We start from the raw sequence: 21188 nt of genomic DNA, 5'->3' as shown, positions 1-21188 counted from the left end.
ATCCCCAGTATCCCCTGTATCCCCAGTATCCCCTGTATTCCCAGTATCCCCAGTATCCCCTGTATACCCAGTATCCGCAGAATCCCCTGTATCCACAGTATCCCCTGTATCCCCAATATCCACTGTATCCCCTGTATCCCCTGTATCCCCAGTATCCCCAGTATCCCCAGTATCCCCTGTATCCCCAGTATCCCCTGTATCCCCTGTATCCCCTGTATCCCCAGTATCCCCAGTATCCACTGTATCCCCAGTATCCCCTGTATCCCCAGTATCCCCTGTAGCCCCAGTATCACCAGTATGCCCTGTATCCCCAGTATCCCCTGTAGCCCCAGAATACCCTGTATCCCCAATATCCCCTTTATCCCCTGTATCCCCTGTATCCCCAGTATCCCCAGTATACCCTGTCTCCCCAGTATCCCCAACATCCCCTGTATCCCCAGTATCCCTGTATCTCCTGTATCCCCAGAATCCCCTGTATCCCCAGTATCCCCTTTATCCCCTGTATCCCCAGTATCCCCTGTATCCCCAGTATCCCCAGTATCACCTGTATCCCCAGTAGCCCCTGTACCCCTGTATCCCCTGTATCCGCAGTATCCCCTGTATTCCCAGTATCCCCAGTATCCCCTGTATCCCCAGTATCCCCTGTATCCCCTCTATCCCCAGTATCCCCAGTATCCACTGTATCCGCAGTATCCCCTGTATCCCCAGTATCCCCTGTATCCCTAGTATCCCCAGTATCCCCTGTAACCCCTGTATCCCCTGTATCCCCAGTATCCCCAGTATACCCAGTATCCCCAGTATCCCCTGTATCCCCAGTATCCCCAGTAACCCCTGTATCCCCAGTATCCCCTGTATCCCCAGTATCCCCTGTACCCCAGTATCCCCTGTATCCCCAGGATCACCAGTATCCCCAGAATCCCTTGTATCCCCTGTATCCCCAGTATCCCCAGTATCCCCAGTATACCCAGTATCCCCAGTATCCCCTGTATCCCCAGTATCCCCTGTATCCCCTGTATCCCCAGTATCCCCTGTTTCGCCTATATCCCCAGGATCACCAGTATCCCCTTTATCCCCTGTATCCCCAGTATCCCCAGGATCCCCAGTATCCCCTGTAACCTCAGTATCCCCAGTATCCCCTGTATCCCCAGTATCCCCTGTATCCCCAGAATTCCCTGTATCCCCAGTATCCCCTTTATCCCCTGTAACCCCAGTATCCCCAGTATCCCCAGTATCCCCTGTATCCCCAGTATCCCCTGTATCCCCAGAATCCCCTGTATTCCCAGTATCCCCTGTATTCCCAGTATCCCAGTATCCCCTGTATCCCCAGTATCCGCAGAATCCCCTGTATCCCCAGTATCCCCTGTATCCCCAGTATCCACTGTGTCCCCTGTATCCCCAGTATCCCCAGTATCCCCTGTATCCCCTGTATCCCCAGTATCCCCTGTATCCCCTGTAGCCCCAGTATCCCCTGTATCCCCTGTATCCCCAGTATCCCCAGTATCCCCTGTATCCCCAGTATCCCCAGTATACCCAGTATCCCCAGTATCTCCTGTATCAACTGTATCCCCTGTATCCCCAGTATCCCCTGTATAACCTGTATCCCCAGAATCCCCTGTATCCCCAGTATACCCTGTATCCCCTGTATCCCCAGTATCCCCTGTATCCCCTGTATCCCCTGTATCACCAGTATCCCCAGAATCCCCTGAACCCCCAGTATCCCCTGTATCCCCAGTATCCCCTGTATCCCCAGTATCCCCAGTATCCCCTGTATCCCCAGTATCCCCAGTATATCCAGTTTCCCCAGTATCCCCTGTATCCCCAGTATCCCCTGTATCCCCTGTATCCCCAGTATCCCCTGTATCCCCTGTATCCCAAGTATCCCCTGTCTCCCCAGTATCCCCTGTATCCCCAGTATCCCCAGTATCCCCTGTATCCCCAGTATCCCCTGTATCCCCTGTATCCCCAATATCCCCTGTATCCCCAGTATCCCCTGTATCCCCAGAATCCCCTTTATCCCCAGTATCCCCTTTATCCCCTGTATCCCCAGTATCCCCTGTATCCCCTGTATCCCCAGTATCCACAGTATCCCCAGTATCCCCTGTGTTCCCTGTATCCCCAGTATCCCCTGTATTCCCAGTATCCCCAGTATCCCCAGTATCCCCTTTATCCCCTGTATCCACAGTATCCCCAGTATCCCCTGTATCCCCAGTATCCCCTGTATTCCCTGTATACCCAGTATCCCCAGTATCTCCTGTATCAACTGTATCCCCTGTATCCCCAGTATCCCCTGTATAACCTGTATCCCCAGAATCCCCTGTATCCCCAGTATACCCTGTATCCCCTGTATCCCCAGTATCCCCTGTATCCCCTGTATCCCCTGTATCACCAGTATCCCCAGAATCCCCTGAACCCCCAGTATCCCCTGTATCCCCAGTATCCCCTGTATCCCCAGTATCCCCAGTATCCCCTGTATCCCCAGTATCCCCAGTATATCCAGTTTCCCCAGTATCCCCTGTATCCCCAGTATCCCCTGTATCCCCTGTATCCCCAGTATCCCCTGTATCCCCTGTATCCCAAGTATCCCCTGTCTCCCCAGTATCCCCTGTATCCCCAGTATCCCCAGTATCCCCTGTATCCCCAGTATCCCCTGTATCCCCTGTATCCCCAATATCCCCTGTATCCCCAGTATCCCCTGTATCCCCAGAATCCCCTTTATCCCCAGTATCCCCTTTATCCCCTGTATCCCCAGTATCCCCTGTATCCCCTGTATCCCCAGTATCCACAGTATCCCCAGTATCCCCTGTGTTCCCTGTATCCCCAGTATCCCCTGTATTCCCAGTATCCCCAGTATCCCCAGTATCCCCTTTATCCCCTGTATCCACAGTATCCCCAGTATCCCCTGTATCCCCAGTATCCCCTGTATTCCCTGTATCCCCAGTATCCCCAGTATCCCCAGTATCCCCTGTATCCCCTGTATCCCCAGTATCCCCAGTATCCCCAGTATCCCCTGTATCCCCAGTATCCCCTGTATCCCCTGTATCCCCAGTATCCCCAGTATCACCTGTATCCCCTGTATCCCGAGTATCCCGAGTATCCCCAGTATCCCCTGTATCCCCAGTATCCCAAGTATCCCCAGTAACCCCAGTATCCCCTGTATCCCCAGTATCCCCTCTATCCCCAGTATCCCCTGTATCCCCAGTATCCCCTGTATCCCCTGTATCCCCAGTATCCCCTGTATCCCCACTATCTCTTGTATCCCCAGTATCCCCTGTATCACCAGTAACCCCTGTATCCCCAGTATCCCCTGTATCCCCAGTATCCCCTGTATTCCCAGTATCACCTGTATCCCCAGTATCCCCTGTATCCCCTGTATCCCCTGTATCCGCAGTATCCCCTGTATTCCCAGTATCCCCAGTATCCCCAGTATCCCCTGTATCCCCAGTATCCCCTGTATCCACTCTATCCCCAGTATCCCCAGTATCCACTGTATCCCCAGTATCCCCTGTATCCCCAGTATCCCCTGTATCCCCAGTATCCCCAGTATCCCCAGTATCCCCTGTATCCCCAGTATCCCCTGTATCCCCTGTATCCCCAGTATCCCCAGTATACCCAGTATCCCCAGTATCCCCTGTATCCCCAGTATCCCCAGTAACCCCTGTATCCCCAGTAACCCCAGTATCCACTGTATCCCCAGTATCCCCTGTATCCCCAGAATCCCCTGTATCCCCAGTATCCCCTTTATCCCCTGTATCCCCAGTATCCCCTGTATCCCCAGTATACCCTGTATCCCCAGTATCCCAAATATCCCCTGTGTCCCCTGTATCCGCAGTATCCCCTGTATTCCCAGTATCCCCAGTATCCCCAGTATCCCCTGTATCCCCAGAATCCCCAGTATCCCCTGTATCCCCTGTATCCCCAGTATCCCCTTTATCCCCAGTATCCCCTGTATCCCCAGCATACCCAGTATCCCCAGTATCCCCTGTATCCCTAGTATCCCCTGTATCCCCTGTAGCCCCTGTATCCCCAGTATCCCCTGTATCGCCTGTATCCCCAGTATCACCAGTATCCCCAGTATCCCCTGTATCCCCAGTATCCCCAGTATCCCCAGAATCCCCTGTATCCCCAGTATCCCCTTTATCCCCTGTATCCCCAGTATCCCCTGTATTCCCTGTATCCCCTGTATCCCCAGTATCCCCAGTATCCCCAGTATCCCCTGTATCCCCAGTATCCCCAGTATACCCAGTATCCCCAGTATACCCTGTCTCCCCAGTATCCCCAGTATCCCCTGTATCCCCAGTATCCCCTGTATCCCCTGTATCCCCAGAATCCACTGTATCCCCAGTATCCCCTTTATCCCCTGTATCCCCAGTATCCGCTGTATCCCCAGTATCCCCAGTATCACCTGTATCCCCAGTATCCCCTGTATCCCCTGTATCCCCTGTATCCGCAGTATATCCTGTATTCCCAGTATCCCCAGTATCCCCAGTATCCCCTGTATCCACTGTATCCCCAGAATCCCCTGAATCCCCAATATCCCCTGTATCCCCAGTATCCACTGTATCCCCTGTATCCCCAGTATCCCCAGTATCCCCGGCATCCCCTGTATCCCCAATATCCCCTGTATCCCCTGTATGCCCTGTATCCCCTGTATCCCCTGTATCCCCTGTATCCCCTGTATCCCCAGTATCCCCTGTGTCCCCAGTATCCCCAGTATCCCGTGTATCCCCAGTATCGCCAGTATACCCAGTATCCCCAGTATCCCCTGTATCCCCAGTATCCCCAGTATCCCCTGTATCCCCAGAATCCCCTGTATCCCCAGTATCCCCAGTATCCCCAGTATCACCTGTATCCCCAGTATCCCTTGTATCCCCTGTATCCCCAGTATCCCCTGTATCCCCAGTTTCCCCTGTATTCCCAGTATCCCCAGTATCCCCAGTATCCCCTGTATACCCAGTATCCGCAGAATCCCCTGTATCCACAGTATCCCCTGTATCCCCAGTATCCACTGTATCCCCTGTATCCCCAGTATCCCCAGTATCCCCTGTATCCCCTGTATCCCCTGTATCACCTGTATCCCCTGTATCCCCAGTATCCCCAGTATCCACTGTATCCCCAGTATCCCCTGTATCCCCAGTATCCCCTGTAGCCCCAGTATCACCAGTATGCCCTGTATCCCCAGTATCCCCTGTAGCCCCAGAATACCCTGTATCCCCAATATCCCCTTTATCCCCTGTATCCCCAGTATCCCCTGTATCCCCAGTATCCCCAGTATACCCTGTCTCCCCAGTATCCCCAACATCCCCTGTATCCCCAGTATCCCCTGTATCTCCTGTATCCCCAGAATCCCCTGTATCCCCAGTATCCCCTTTATCCCCTGTATCCCCAGTATCCCCTGTATCCCCAGTATCCCCAGTATCCCCAGTATCACCTGTATCCCCAGTAGCCCCTGTATCCCCTGTATCCCCTGTATCCCCAGTATCCCCAGTATCCCCTGTAACCCCTGTATCCCCAGTATCCCCTGTATCCCCTCTATCCCCAGTATCCCCAGTATCCCCAGTATCCCCTGTATCCCCAGTATCCCCAGTATCCCCTGTATCCCCAGTATCCCCTGTATCCCCAGTATCCCCTGTACCCCAGTATCCCCTGTATCCCCAGTATCCCCAATATCCCCAGAATCCCTTGTATCCCCTGTATCCCCAGTATCCCCAGTATCCCCAGTATACCCAGTATCCCCAGTATCCCCAGTATCCCCTGTATCCCCTGTATCCCCAGTATACCCTGTTTCGCCTGTATCCCCAGGATCACCAGTATCCCCTTTATCCCCTGTATCCCCAGTATCCCCAGGATCCCCAGTATCCCCTGTAACCTCAGTATCCCCAGTATCCCCTGTATCCCCAGTATCCCCTGTATCCCCAGAATTCCCTGTATCCCCAGTATCCCCTTTATCCCCTGTAACCCCAGTATCCCCAGTATCCCCAGTATCCCCTGTATCCCCAGTATCCCCTGTATCCCCAGTATCCCCTGTATCCCCAGTATCCCCTGTATTCCCAGTATCCCCAGTACCCCAGTATCCCCTGTATTCCCAGTATCCGCAGAATCCCCTGTATCCCCAGTATCCCCTGTATCCCCAGTATCCACTGTGTCCCCTGTATCCCCAGTATCCCCAGTATCCCCTGTATCCCCAGTATCCCCTGTATCCCCTGTATCCCCAGTATCCCCTGTATCCCCTGTAGCCCCAGTATCCCCTGTATCCCCAGTATCCCCAGTATCCCCTGTATCCCCAGTATCCCCAGTATACCCAGTATCCCCAGTATCTCCTGTATCCCCAGTATCCCCAGAATCTCCTGTATCCCCAGTATCCCCTGTATCACCTGTATCCCCAGAATCCCCTGTATCCCCAGTATACCCTGTATCCCCTGTATCCCCAGTATCCCCAGTATCCCCTGTATCCCCTGTATCCCCTGTATCACCAGTATCCCCAGAATCCCCTGAACCCCCAGTATCCCCTGTATCCCCAGTATCCCCTGTATCCCCAGTATCCCCAGTATCCCCTGTATCCCCAGTATATCCAGTTTCCCCAGTATCCCCTGTATCCCCAGTATCCCCTGTATCCCCTGTATCCCCAGTATCCCCTGTATCCCCTGTATCCCAAGTATCCCCTGTCTCCCCAGTATCCCCTGTATCCCCTGTATCCCCAGTATCCCCAGTATCCCCTGTATCCCCTGTATCCCCTGTATCCCCAATATCCCCTGTATCCCCAGTATCCCCTGTATCCCCAGAATCCCCTTTATCCCCTGTATCCCCAGTATCCCCTGTATCCCCTGTATCCCCAGTATCCACAGTATCCCCAGTATCCCCTGTGTTCCCTGTATCCCCAGTATCCCCTGTATTCCCAGTATCCCCAGTATCCCCAGTATCCCCTTTATCCCCTGTATCCACAGTATCCCCAGTATCCCCTGTATCCCCAGTATCCCCTGTATCCCCTGTATCCACAGTATCCCCAGTATCCACTGTATTCCCAGTATCCCCAGTATCCCCAGTATCCCCTTTATCCCCTGTATCCACAGTATCCCCAGTATCCCCTGTATCCCCAGTATCCCCTGTATTCCCTGTATCCCCAGTATCCCCAGTATCCCCTGTATCCACAGTATCCCCAGTATCCCCTGTATCCCCTGTATCCCCAGTATCCCCAGTATCCCCAGTATCCCCTGTATCCCCAGTGTCCCCTGTATCCCCAGTATCCCCAGTATCACCTGTATCCCCTGTATCCCCTGTATCCCGAGTATCCCGAGTATCCCCAGTATCCCCAGTATCCCAAGTATCCCCAGTAACCCCAGTATCCCCTGTATCCCCTGTATCCCCAGTATCCCCTCTATCCCCAGTATCCCCTGTATCCCCTGTATCCCCAGTATCCCCTGTATCCCCACTATCTCTTGTATCCCCAGTATCCCCTGTATCACCAGTAACCCCTGTATCCCCAGTATCCCCTGTATCCCCAGTATCCCCTGTATTCCCAGTATCCCCAGTATCCCCAGTATCCCCTGTATCCCCAGTATCCCCTGTATCCCAAGTATCCCCAGTATCCCCAGTATCCGCTGTATCCCCAGTATCCACTGTATCCCCAGAATCCCCAGTATCCCCTGTATCCCCAGTATCCCCTGTATCAACGGTATCCCCTGTATCCCGAGTATCCCCTGTATACCCAGTATCCCCTCTAACCGCAGTATCACCAGTATTCCCTGAATCCCCAGTATCCCCTGTAGCCCCAGAATACCCTGTATCCCCAATATCCCCTTTATCCCCTGTATCCCCAGTATCCCCTGTATCCCCAGTATCCCCTGTATCCCCAGTATCCCCAGTATACCCAGTATCCCCAGTATATCCTGTCTCCCCAGTATCCCCAATATCCCCTGTATCCCCAGTATCCCTTGTATTTCCTGTATCACCAGAATCCCCTGTATCCCCAGTATCCACTTTATCCCCTGTATCCCCTGTATCCCCAGTATCCCCAGTATCCCCTGTATCACCTGTATCCCCAGTATCCCCTCTATCCCCTGTATCCCCTGTATCCACAGTATCCCCTGTATTCCCAGTATCCCCAGTATCCCCAGTATCCCCAGTATCCCCAGTATCCCCTGTATCCCCTCTATCCCCAGTATCCCCAGTATCCCCAGTATCCCCTGTATCCCCAGTATCCCCTGTTTCGCCTATATCCCCAGGATCACCAGTATCCCCTGTATCCCCTGTATCCCCTGTATCCCCAGTATCCCCAGGATCCCCAGTATCCCCTGTAACCTCAGTATCCCCAGTATCCCCTGTATCCCCAGTCTCCCCTGTATCCCCAGAATTCCCTGTATCCCCAGTATCCCCTTTATCCCCTGTAGCCCCAGTATCCCCTGTATCCCCAGTATCCCCAGTATCCCCAGTATCCCCTGTATCCCCAGTATCCCCTGTATCCCCAGTATCCCCTGTATTCCCAGTATCCCCAGTACCCCAGTATCCCCAGTATCCCCAGTATCCCCAGTATCCCCAGTATCCCCTTTATCCCCTGTAGCCCCAGTATCCCCTGTATCCCCAGTATCCCCAGTATCCCCAGTATCCCCTGTATCCCCAGTATCCCCAGTATACCCAGTATCCCCAGTATCTCCTGTATCCCCAGTATCCCCAGTATCTCCTGTATCCCCAGTATCCCCTGTATTCCCAGTATCCCCAGTACCCCAGTATCCCCAGTATCCCCTGTATCCCCTGTATCCCCAGTATCCTCTGTATCCCCTGTAGCCCAAGTATCCCCAGAATCCCCTGTATCCCCAGTATACCCTGTATCCCCTGTATCCCCTGTATCCCCTGTATCCCCAGTATCCCCAGAATCCCCTGAACCCCCAGTATCCCCTGTATCCCCAGTATCCTCTGTATCCCCAGTATCCCCTGTATCCCCAGTATCCCCAGTATCCCCAGTATCCCCTGTATCCCAAGTATCCCCTGTATCCCCTGTATCCCCAGTATCCCCTGTATCCCCTGTATCCCAAGTATCCCCAGTATCCCCTGTATCCCCAGTATCCCCAGTATACCCAGTATCCCCAGTATCTCCTGTATCCCCAGTATCCCCAGTATCTCCTGTATCCCCAGTATCCCCTGTATTCCCAGTATCCCCAGTACCGCAGTATCCCCAGTATCCCCTGTATCCACTGTATCCCCAGTATCCCCTGTATCCCCTGTAGCCCCAGTATCCCCAGAATCCCCTGTATCCCCTTTATCCCCTGTATCCCCAGTATCCCCTGTATCCCCTGTATCCCCAGTATCCACAGTATCCCCAGTATCCCCTGTATCCCCAGTATCCCCTGTATTCCCAGTATCCCCAGTATCCCCTGTATCCCCAGTATCCCCTTTATCCCCTGTATCCACAGTATCCCCAGTCTCCCCTGTATCCCCAGTATCCCCTGTATTCCCTGTATCCCCAGTATCCCCAGTATCCCCTGTATCCACAGTATCCCCAGTATCCCCTGTATCCCCAGTATCCCCTGTATACCCTGTATCCCCAGTATCCCCTGTATTCCCAGTATCCCCAGTATCCCCTGTATCCCCAGTATCCCCTTTATCCCCTGTATCCACAGTATCCCCAGTCTCCCCTGTATCCCCTGTATCCCCAGTATCCCCTGTATCCCTGCTGGGGATGCGGGAGGTGCTGGGGATGCGGGAGGTGCTGGGGATGCGGGGGATGCGGGAGGTGCTGGGGATGCGGGAGGTGCTGGGGATGCGGGAGGTGCTGGGGATGCGGGAGGTGCGCGGGATGCAGGAGGTGCTGGGGATGCGGGAGGTGCTGGGGATGCGGGAGGTGCTGGCGATGCGGGAGGTGCTGGGGATGCGGGAGGTGCTGGGGATGCGGGAGGTGCTGAGGGTGCTGGGGATGCGGGAGGTGCTGGGGATGCGGGAGGTGCTGAGGGTGCGGGGGATGCGGGGGGTGCGTGAGGTGCTGGGGATGCGGGAGGTGCTGGGGATGCAGGAGGTGCGGGGGATGCGGGAGGTGCTGGGGATGCGGGATGTGCTGGGGATGCGGGAGGTGCGGGGGATGCGGGAGGTGCTGGGGATGCGGGAGGTGCGGGGGATGCGGGAGGTGCTGGGGATGCGGGAGGTGCCGGGGATGCGGGAGGTGCTGGGGATGCGGGAGGTGCCGGGGATGCGGGAGGTGCTGGGGATGCGGGAGGTGCTGGGGATGCGGGAGGTGCCGGGGATGCGGGAGGTGCGGGGGATGCGGGAGGTGCTGGGGATGCGGGAGGTGCTGGGGATGCGGGAGGTGCTGGGGATGCGGGAGGTGCTGGGGATGCGGGAGGTGCTGGGGATGCGGGAGGTGCTGGGGATGCGGGAGGTGCTGGGGATGCGGGAGGTGCGGGGGATGCGGGAGGTGCTGGGGATGCGGGAGGTGCTGGGGATGCGGGGGATGCGGGAGGTGCTGGGGATGCGGGAGGTGCGGGGGATGCGGGAGGTGCTGGGGATGCGGGAGGTGCTGGGGATGCGGGAGGTGCTGGGGATGCGGGAGGTGCTGGGGATGCGGGAGGTGCTGGGGATGCGGGAGGTGCTGGGGATGCGGGAGGTGCTGGGGATGCGGGAGGTGCTGGGGGTGCGGGAGGTGCTGGGGATGCGGGAGGTGCTGGGGATGCGGGGGATGCGGGAGGTGCTGGGGATGCGGGAGGTGCGGGGGATGCGGGAGGTGCTGGGGATGCGGGAGGTGCTGGGGATGCGGGAGGTGCTGGGGATGCGGGAGGTGCTGGGGATGCGGGAGGTGCTGGGGATGCGGGAGGTGCTGGGGATGCGGGAGGTGCTGGGGATGCGGGAGGTGCTGGGGATGCGGGAGGTGCTGGGGATGCGGGAGGTGCTGGGGATGCGGGAGGTGCTGGGGATGCGGGAGGTGCTGGGGATGCGGGAGGTGCTGGGGATGCGGGAGGTGCGGGGGATGCGGGAGGTGCAGGGGATGCGGGAGGTGCCGGGGATGCGGGAGGTGCCGGGGATGCGGGAGGTGCCGGGGATGCGGGAGGTGCAGGGGATGCGGGAGGTGCTGGGGATGCGGGAGGTGCCGGGGATGCGGGAGGTGTTGGGGGTGCGGGAGGTGCTGGGGATGCGGGAGGTGCTGGGGATGCGGGGGATGCGGGAGGTGCTGGGGATGAGGGCGGTGCTGGGGATGCGGGAGGTGCTGGGGATGCGGGAGGTGCTGGGGATGCGGGGGATGCGGGGGATACGGGAGGTGCTGGGGATGCGGGAGGTGCTGGGGGCGCGGGAGGTGCTGGGGATGCGGGAGGTGCTGGGGATGCGGGAGGTGCTGGGGATGCGGGAGGTGCTGGGGATGCGGGAGGTGCTGGGGGTGCGGGAGGTGCTGGGGGTGCGGGAGGTGCTGGGGATGCGGGAGGTGCTGGGGATGCGGGAGGTGCTGGGGATGCGGGAGGTGCTGGGGATGCGGGGGATGCGGGGGATGCGGGAGGTGCTGGGGGTGCGGGAGGTGCGGGAGGTGCTGGGGATGCGGGAGGTGCTGGGGATGCGGGAGGTGCTGGGGATGCGGGAGGTGCGGGAGGTGCTGGGGGTGCGGGAGGTGCTGGGGATGCGGGAGGTGCTGGGGATGCGGGAGGTGCTGGGGATGCGGGAGGTGCGGGGGATGCGGGAGGTGCTGGGGATGCGGGAGGTGCTGGGGATGCGGGAGGTGCTGGGGATGCGGGAGGTGCTGGGGGTGCGGGAGGTGCGGGGGATGCGGGAGGTGCTGGGGATGCGGGAGGTGCTGGGGATGCGGGAGGTGCGGGAGGTGCTGGGGGTGCGGGAGGTGCTGGGGATGCGGGAGGTGCTGGGGATGCGGGAGGTGCGGGGGATGCGGGAGGTGCTGGGGGTGCGGGAGGTGCTGGGGATGCGGGAGGTGCTGGGGATGCGGGAGGTGCTGGGGATGCGGGAGGTGCTGGGGATGCGGGAGGTGCTGGGGGTGCGGGAGGTGCTGGGGATGCGGGAGGTGCGGGGGATGCGGGAGGTGCTGGGGGTGCGGGAGGTGCTGGGGATGCGGGAGGTGCGGGGGATGCGGGAGGTGCTGGGGGTGCGGGAGGTGCTGGGGATGCGGGAGGTGCTGGGGATACGGGAGGTGCTGGGGATGCGGGAGGTGCTGGGGGTGCGGGAGGTGCTGGGGATGCGGGAGGTGCTGGGGATGCGGGAGGTGCTGGGGGTGCGGGAGGTGCTGGGGATGCGGGAGGTGCTGGGGATGCGGGAGGTGCTGGGGATGCGGGAGGTGCTGGGGATGCGGGAGGTGCTGGGGATGCGGGGGATGCGGGAGGTGCTGGGGGTGCGGGAGGTGCTGGGGATGCGGGAGGTGCTGGGGATACGGGAGGTGCTGGGGATGCGGGAGGTGCTGGGGATGCGGGGGATGCGGGAGGTGTTGGGGATGCGGGAGGTGCTGGGGATGCGGGAGGTGCGGGGGATGCGGGAGGTGCGGGGGATGCGGGGGATGCGGGAGGTGCTGGGGATGCGGGAGGTGCTGGGGGTGCTGGGGATGCGGGAGGTGCTGGGGATGCGGGAGGTGCTGGGGATGCGGGAGGTGCTGGGGATGCGGGAGGTGCTGGGGATGCGGGAGGTGCTGGGGATGCGAGAGGTGCTGGGGGTGCTGGGGATGCGGGGGATGCGGGAGGTACTGGGGATGCGGGAGGTGCTGGGGATGCGGGAGGTGCTGGGGGTGCTGGGGATGCGGGGGATGCGGGAGGTACTGGGGATGCGGGAGGTGCTGGGGATGCGGGAGGTGCTGGGGATGCGGGAGGTGCTGGGGATGCGGGAGGTGCTGGGGATGCGGGGGATGCGGGAGGTGCGGGGGATGCGGGAGGTACTGGGGATGCGGGAGGTGCTGGGGATGCGGGGGATGCGGGAGGTGCGGGGGATGCGGGAGGTGCTGGGGATGCGGGAGGTGCTGGGGATGCGGGAGGTGCGGGGGATGCGGGAGCTGCGGGGGATGCGGGAGGTGCGGGGGATGCGGGAGGTGCGGGGGATGCGGGAGGTGCTGGGGATGCGGGGGATGCGGGAGGTACTGGGGATGCGGGAGGTGCTGGGGATGCGGGAGGTGCTGGGGATGCGGGAGGTGCTGGGGATGCGGGGGATGCGGGAGGTGCGGGGGATGCGGGAGGTGCGGGGGATGCGGGAGGTGCTGGGGATGCGGGAGGTGCTGGGGATGCGGGAGGTGCTGGGGATGCGGGAGGTGCTGGGGGTGCGGGAGGTGCTGGGGATGCGGGGGATGCGGGAGGTGCTGGGGATGCGGGGGATGCGGGAGGTGCTGGGGGTGCGGGAGGTGCTGGGGGTGCGGGAGGTGCTGGGGATGCGGGAGGTGCTGGGGATGCGGGAGGTGCTGGGGATGCGGGAGGTGCTGGGGGTGCGGGAGGTGCTGGGGATGCTGGAGGTGCTGGGGATGCGGGAGGTGCGGGGGATGCGGGAGGTGCTGGGGATGCGGGAGGTGCTGGGGATGCGGGAGGTGCTGGGGATGCGGGAGGTGCTGGGGATGCGGGAGGTGCTGTGGATGCGGGAGGTGCTGGGGATGCGGGAGGTGCTGGGGATGCGGGAGGTGCTGGGGATGCGGGAGGTGCTGGGGATGCGGGAGGTGCTGGGGATGCTGGAGATGCGGGGGATGCGGGGGATGCGGGAGGTGCTGGGGATGCGGGAGGTGCTGGGGATGCGGGAGGTGCTGGGGATGCGGGGGATGCGGGAGGTGCTGGGGATGCGGGAGGTGCTGGGGATGCGGGAGGTGCTGGGGATGCGGGGGATGCGGGAGGTGCTGGGGATGCGGGAGGTGCTGGGGATGCGGGAGGTGCTGGGGTTGCGGGAGGTGCTGGGGATGCGGGAGGTGCTGGGGATGCGGGAGGTGCTGGGGATGCGGGGGATGCGGGAGGTGCAGGGGATGCGGGAGGTGCTGGGGATGCGGGAGGTGCTGGGGATGCGGGAGGTGCTGGGGATGCGGGAGGTGCTGGGGATGCGGGAGGTGCTGGGGATGCGGGATGTGCTGGGGATGCGGGAGGTGCTGGGGATGCGGGAGGTGCTGGGGATGCGGGAGGTGCTGGGGATGCGGGAGGTGCTGGGGATGCGGGAGGTGCTGGGGATGCGGGAGGTGCTGGGGATGCGGGAGGTGCTGGGGATGCGGGAGGTGCTGGGGATGCTGGAGGTGCTGGGGATGCGGGAGGTGCTGGGGATGCGGGAGGTGCTGGGGATGCGGGAGGTGCTGGGGATGCGGGAGGTGCTGGGGATGCGGGAGGTGCTGGGGATGCGGGAGGTGCTGGGGATGCGGGAGGTGCTGGGGATGCGGGGGATGCGGGAGGTGCGGGGGATGCGGGAGGTGCTGAGGATGCGGGGGATGCGGGAGGTGCCGGGGATGCGGGAGGTGCCGGGGATGCGGGAGGTGCCGGGGATGCGGGAGGTGCTGGGGATGCGGGAGGTGCTGAGGGTGCTGGAGGTGCTGGGAATACGGGAGGTGCTGGGGATGCGGGAGGTGCTGGGGATCCGGGGGATGCGGGAGGTGCTGGGGATGCGGGAGGTCCTGGGGATCCGGGGGATGCGGGAGGTGCTGGGGATGCGGGAGGTGCTGGGGGTGCGGGAGGTGCTGGGGGTGCGGGAGGTGCTGGGGATACGGGAGGTGCTGGGGATGCGGGGGATGCGGGAGGTGCTGGGGATGCGGGAGGTGCTGGGGATGCGGGAGGTGCTGGGGATGCGGGAGGTGCAGGGGATACTGCGGATACAGGGGATACAGGGGATACAGGGGATACTGGGGATACAGGGGATACTGGGGATACAGGGGATAAAGGGGATACTGGGGATACAGGGGATTCTGGGGATACAGGGGAGACAGGGGATACTGGGTATACTGGGTATACTGGGGATACTGGGGGTACAGGGGATACTGGGGACACTGGGGATACAGAGGATACTGGGGATACAGGGGATACTTGGGATACAGGGGATAAAGGGGATACAGGGGATTCTGGGGATACAGAGGATACAGGAAATACTGGTGATACTGGGGTTACAGGGGATACAGGGGATGCTGGGGATACTGGGGATACTGGGGATACTGGGGATACAGGGGATACAGGGGATACAGGGGATACTGGGGATACTGGGGATAAAGGGGATACTGGGGATACAGGGGATACTGGGGATAAAGGGGATACTGGGGATACAGGGGATACTGGGGATACAGGGGATACTGGGGATACTGGGATACTGGGGATACTGGGGATACTGGGGATACTGGGGATACTGGGGATACAGGGGATACTGGGGATACAGGGGATACTGGGGATACAGGGGATACAGGGGATACAGGGGATACAGGGGATACTGGGGATACTGAGGATACAGGGCATACTGGGTATACAGGGGATACTGGGGATACTGGGGATACTGGGGATACTGGGGATACTGGGGATACTGGGGATACAGGGGATACTGGGAATACTGGGAATACAGGGGATACAGGGGATACAGGGGATACAGGGGATACGGGGGATACGGGGGATACGGGGGATACGGGGGATACGGGGGATACAGGGGATACAGGGGATACTGGCAATACAGGGGATACAGGGGATACTGGGGATACTGGGGATACAGGAGATACAGGAGATACAGGAGATACTAGGGATACTGAAGATACAGGGGATACTGGGGATACAGAGGATACAGGGGATACTGGGTATACAGCGGATACTGGGGATACTGGGGATACTGGGGATACTGGGGATACTGGGGACACTGGGGACACTGGGGATACAGGGGATACTGGGTATACAGCGGATACTGGGGATACTGGGGATACTGGGGATACTGGGGATACTGGGGACACTGGGGATACAGGGGATACTGGGGATACTGGGGATACTGGGAATACAGGGGATACTGGGAATACAGGGGATACTGGGGATACAGGGGATACTGGGGATACAGGGGATACTGGGGATACAGGGGATACTGGGGATACATGAGATAGTGGGGATACAGGGGATACTGGGGATACAGGGGATACTGGGGATACAGGGGATGCTGGGGATGCGGGCGGTGCTGGGGATACTGGGGATACTGGGGATACTGGGGATACTGGGGATACTGGGGATACTGGGGATACAGGGGATACTGGGGATACTGGGGATACTGGGGATACAGGGGATACTGGGGATACAGGGGATAAAGGGGATACAGGGGATAAAGGGGATACTGGGGATAAAGGGGATTCTGGGGATACAGGGGATACTGGGGATACAGGGTATACTGGGGATAGTGGGGACACTGGGGACACTGGGGACACTGGGGACACAGGGGATACTGGGGATACTGGGGATACAGGGGATAAAGGGGATTCTGGGGATTCTGGGGATACTGGGGATACAGGGGATACTGGGGATACAGGGGATACTGGATATACTGGGGATACTGGGGATACAGGGTATACTGGGGATACTGGGGATACTGGGGACACAGGGGATACTGGGGATACAGGGGATACTGGGGATACAGGGGATAAAGGGGATACTGGGGATTCGGTGGATTCTGGGGATACTCTGGATACAGGGGATACCGGGGATACTGGGGATACCGGGGATACCGGGGATACAGGGGATACAGGGTATACTGGGGATACAGGGGATTCTGGGGATACAGGTGATACAGGGGATACTGGGGATACAGGAGATACTGGGGATACTGGGGCTACAGGGGATACTGGGTATACTGGGGATACAGGGGATACTGGGGATACTGGGGATACAGGGGATACAGGGGATACTGGGGCTACAGGGGATACAGGGGATACTGGGGATACTGGGGATACAGGGGACACAGTAGATACTGGGGATACAGGGGATACAGGGGATTCTGCGGATACTGGGGATACAGGGGATACTGGGAATACAGGGGATACTGGGGATACAGGGGATACTGGGGATACAGGGGATACTGGGGATACAGGGGATACTGGGGATACAGGGGAAACTGGGGATACTGGGGTTACATGGGATACTGGGGATCCTGTGGATACTTGGGATACAGGGGATACAGGGGATACTGGTGATCCTGGGGATACAGGGGATACTGGGGATACAGGGGATACAGGGGATACAGGGGATACTGGGGATACAGGGGATACAGGGGATACTGGGGATACTGGGGATACTGGGGATACAGGGGACACAGTGGATACTGGGGATACAGGGGATTCTGCGGATACTGGGGATACAGGGGATACTGGGATACTGGGATACTGGGATACTGGGGATACTGGGAATACAGGGGATACTGGGGATACAGGAGATACTGGGGATACTGGGGATACTGGGGATACTGGGGATACTGGGGATACAGGGGATAAAAGGGATACTGGGGATACAGGGAATTCTGGGGATACAGGGGATACTGGGGATACAGGGGATACTGGGGATACTGAGGTTACAGGGGATACTGGGGATACTGGGGATACTGGGGATACTGGAGATACTGGAGATACTGGGGATACAGGGGATACAGGGGATACTGGTGATCCTGGGGATATAGGCGAAACAGGGGATACTGGGGATACAGGGGATACAGGGGATACTGGGGATACAGGGGATACTGGGGATACTGGGGATACTGGGGATACAGGGGATACAAGGGATTCTGGGGATACTGGGGATACAGGGGATACTGGGGATACTGGGGATACAGGGGATACTGGGGATACTGGGGATACTGGGGATACAGGGGATACAGGGGATACAGGGGATACTTGGGATACTGGGGATACTGGGTATAATGGGGATACTGGGGATACAGGGGATACTGGGGATACTGGGGATACTGGGGATACAGGGGTTACAGGGGTTACAGGGGATACTGGGGATACTGGGGATACTAGGGATACAGGGGATACTGCGGATACAGTGGATACTGGGGATACTGGGGATAGAGGGGATACAGGGGATACTGGGGATACAGGGGATACTGGGGATACTGGGGATACTGGGAATACAGGGGATACTGCGGATACAGGGGATACAGGGGATACAGGGGCTACTGGGGATACAGGTGATACAGGTGATACTGGGGATACAGGGGATACTGGGGATACAGGGGATACAGGGGATTCTGGGGATACAGGAGATACAGGGGATACTGGGGATACAGGGGATATAGGGGATACTGGGGAGACAGGTTATACTGGGGATACTGGGTAGACTGGGGATACAGGGGATACTGGGGATACAGGGGATACTGGGGATACTGGGGATACAGGGGATACAGGGTATTCTGGGGCTACAGGGGATACTGGGGATACTGGGCATACTGGTGATACTGGGGTTACAGGGGATACTGGGGATAAAGGGGATAATGGTTATACAGGGGATACAGGGGATACTGGGGATACAAAGGATACTGGGGATACTGGGGATACTGAGGATACAGGGGATACTGGGGATACGGGGGATACGGGGGATACAGGGGATTCTGGGGATACTGGGGATACGGGGGATACAGGGGATACAGGGGATACTGGGGATACAGTGGATACTGGGGATACAGGGGATACAGGGGATACAGTGGATACTGGGGATACAGGGGATACTGGGGATACAGGGGATACTGTGGATACTGGGGATACTGGGGATACTGGGAATACAGGGGATACTGGGGATACAGGGGATACTGGGGATACAGGGGATACTGGGGATACTGGGGATACTGGGGATACTGGGGATACTGGGGATACTGGGGATACAGGGGATTCTGGGGATACAGGGGATACAGGGGATACAGGGGATACAGGGGATACTGGGGATACAGGGGATACTGGGGATACAGGGGATACTGGGGATACTGGGGATACAGGGGATACACGGGATACTGGGGATACTGGGGACACTGGGGATACTGGGGATATTGGGGATACTGGGGAGACAGGGTATACTGGGTATACTGGGGATACTGGGGATACTGGGGATACAGGGGATACAGGGGATACAGGGGATACTGGGGATACTGGGGATACTGGGGATACTGGGGATACAGGGGATAAAGGGGATACTGGGGATACAGGGAATTCTGGGGATACAGGGGATACAGGAAATACTGGTGATACAGGGGATACTGGGGATACTGGGGATACAGGGGATACTGGGTATGCTGGGGATACAGGGGATACTGGGGATAAAGGGGATAAAGGGGATAAAGGGGATACTGGGGATACAGGGGATTCTGGGGATACAGGGGATACAGGGGATACAGGGGATACTGGGGATACTGGGGATACTGGGGATACTGGGGATACAGGGGATACAGGGGATACAGGGGATACAGGGGATACAGGGGATACTGGGGATACTGGGGATACAGGGGATAAAGGGGATACTGGGGATACAGGGGATTCTGGGGATTCTGGGGATACAGGGGATACTGGGGATACAGGAAATACTGGTGATACTGGGGTTACAGGGGATACTGGGATACTGGGGATACTGGGGATACAGGGGATACTGGGGATACAGGGGATACAGGGCATACACCGGATACAGGGGATACAGGGGATAATGGGGATACAGGGGATATTGGGGATTCAGGGGATTCTGGGGATACAGGGGATACTGGGGATACAGGGGATACTGGTGATACTGGGGATACTGGGGATACTGGGGATACTGGGGATACTGGGGATACTGGGGATACTGGGGATACTGGGGATACAGGGGATACAGGGGATACTGGGGATACAGGGGATACAGGGGATACTGGGGATACAGGGGATACAGGGGATACAGGGGATACTGGGGATACAGGGGATAAAGTGGATACTGGGGAGACAGGATATACTGGGGATACTGGGGATACTGGGGATACTGGGGATACTGGGGATACAGGGGATAAAGGGGATACTGGGGATACAGGGTATTCTGGGGCTACAGGGGATACTGGGGATACAGGGAATACTGGGGATACTGGGGTTAGAGGGGATACTGGGTATACAGGGGATACTGGGGATACAGGGGATACAGTTGATACAGGGGATACTGGGGATACAGGGGATACTGGGGATACTGGGGATACTGGGGATACAGGGGATACTGGGGATACAGGGGATACTGGGGATACAGTGGATACTGGGGATACAGCGGATACTGGGGATACTGGGGATACTTGGGATACAGGGGATACTGGGGATACAGGGGATACAGGGGATACTGGGGATACAGGGGATACTGGGGATACTGGGGATACAGGGGATACAGGGGATACTGGGGATACAGGGGATACTGGGGATACTGGGGATACTGTGCATACAGGGGATACTGGGGATACTGGGGATACAGGGAATACAGGGAATACAGGGCATACTGGGGATACTGGGGATACAGGGGATAAAGGGGATAAAGGGGATAAAGGGGATACTGGGGATACAGGGGATACTGGGGATACTGGGAATACAGGGGATACTGGGGATACAGGGTATACAGGGGATACTGGGGACACTGTGGATACTGGGGATACAGGGGATAAAGGGGATACTGGGGATAAAGGGGATTCTGGGGATACAGGGGATACTGGGGATACAGGGGATATTGGGGATACAGGGGATACTGGGTATACTGGGGATACAGGGGAGACAGGGGATACTGGGGAGACAGGGGATACTGGGGAGACAGGGGATACTGGGGAGACAGGGGATACTTGGGATACAGGGGATACAGGGGATACTGGGGATACAGGGGATACAGGGGATACTGGGGATACTGGGGATACTGGATATACTGGGGATACTGGGGATACTGGGGATACAGGGGATACTGGGGATACAGGGGACACAGGGGACACAGGGTGTTCAGGGGATACTGGGGATACAGGGGATACAGGGGATACAGGGGATACAGGGGATTCTGGGGATACAGGTGATACAGGGGATACAGGAGATACTGGGGATACTGGGGATACAGGAGATACTGGGGATACTGGGTATACAGGAGATACTGGGGATACTGGGTATACTGGGGATACTGGGGATACTGGGGATACTGGGGATACTGGGGATACAGGGTATACTGGGGCTACAGGGGATACTGGGGATACTGGGGATACTGGGGATACTGGGGATACTGGGGATACTGGGGATACTGGGGATACAGGGGACACAGTGGATACTGGGGATACAGGGGATACTGGGGATACAGGGGATT

The sequence above is a fragment of the Pristiophorus japonicus genome, unplaced genomic scaffold, assembly GCF_044704955.1.
Source record: "Pristiophorus japonicus isolate sPriJap1 unplaced genomic scaffold, sPriJap1.hap1 HAP1_SCAFFOLD_339, whole genome shotgun sequence".
Lineage (NCBI taxonomy): Eukaryota > Metazoa > Chordata > Chondrichthyes > Pristiophoridae > Pristiophorus > Pristiophorus japonicus.
The sequence above is the reverse complement of the archived record's forward strand: the minus strand, read 5'-3'. Positions refer to the sequence as shown.